Source organism: Gossypium hirsutum, chromosome A04 (assembly GCF_007990345.1).
Source record: "Gossypium hirsutum isolate 1008001.06 chromosome A04, Gossypium_hirsutum_v2.1, whole genome shotgun sequence".
Taxonomy (NCBI): Eukaryota; Viridiplantae; Streptophyta; class Magnoliopsida; order Malvales; family Malvaceae; genus Gossypium; species Gossypium hirsutum.
In genome coordinates, this window is record NC_053427.1 from 80,209,872 (window position 1) to 80,210,622 (window position 751).

Here is a 751-nt window from a genome sequence, read left to right on the forward strand (position 1 = left end):
GTATTACTACAGAAATCCTTTATAGAAATCAAGTTCCTTGTCATACATTGCTCAGTTTGTAGTGGGCTATTCTCGTCAGTGCAAAAGCAAATAGCCATTGGCTTCATTGTATCCTCGAGGTTAATTTGCTTGAAACTTGTTTGCACAATGAAGATAGGTGGGGACTAATATAACCTTAAAGATAGTGGCTTGATACACGCATTGGAGCCTTGTCCCATTTCTTCTTCTGTTTGAGTTCCATTCGTGTGTTCAAGATTTTCCTCACCGGAGATTTGTACTAACAAATAATAAAAGAAAGAAAAAGGGACTCAGAAAATAGGTGGTGATATGATAGGATGGCGGCAACGGCGGCTGAATAACAACCGATTACGACGAGTAAAACCTTTCATTGTTGAAATCGTCATCATCTTTCTTGCAGCATAAATTTTATTTTTTTTTAAAAGTCAAAATTAAACAAGCTTCAAAGCAGAGGAAATGGAGGCTAATTTACCCTAATAATATAAAAATATATTTTCTTAAATGGGCTGTTAGTACAATTATTTATGGAATTGGTATGTTTAGGTGGGTGATGCCTTTCTAATAGGCGACAGCACCAATTTTTTTTAAAAAAATATTTTTTTTTGTTTTTTAAAAAATATTATTTTATTAGTAGTGTCATGTACATAGGCGGCACCACTTTTATACTAGGTCAAAATACCCGTGACCGTCCGTTGCGTGTGATGCCACCTAGACTAGCGACCCCAGTCGCGCC

The 751-nt window shown here is 36.2% G+C and overlaps 1 non-coding gene across 1 annotated transcript; it reads right to left on the minus strand.

The window, feature by feature from the left end:
* Positions 1-304: 304 nt before the first annotated feature.
* Positions 305-409, minus strand: LOC121228818 (small nucleolar RNA Z43). Its single transcript, XR_005926394.1, has one exon. It is a non-coding gene; the product is annotated as a small nucleolar RNA Z43 (small nucleolar RNA).
* Between the last annotated feature and the right edge of the window lie 342 nt (positions 410-751).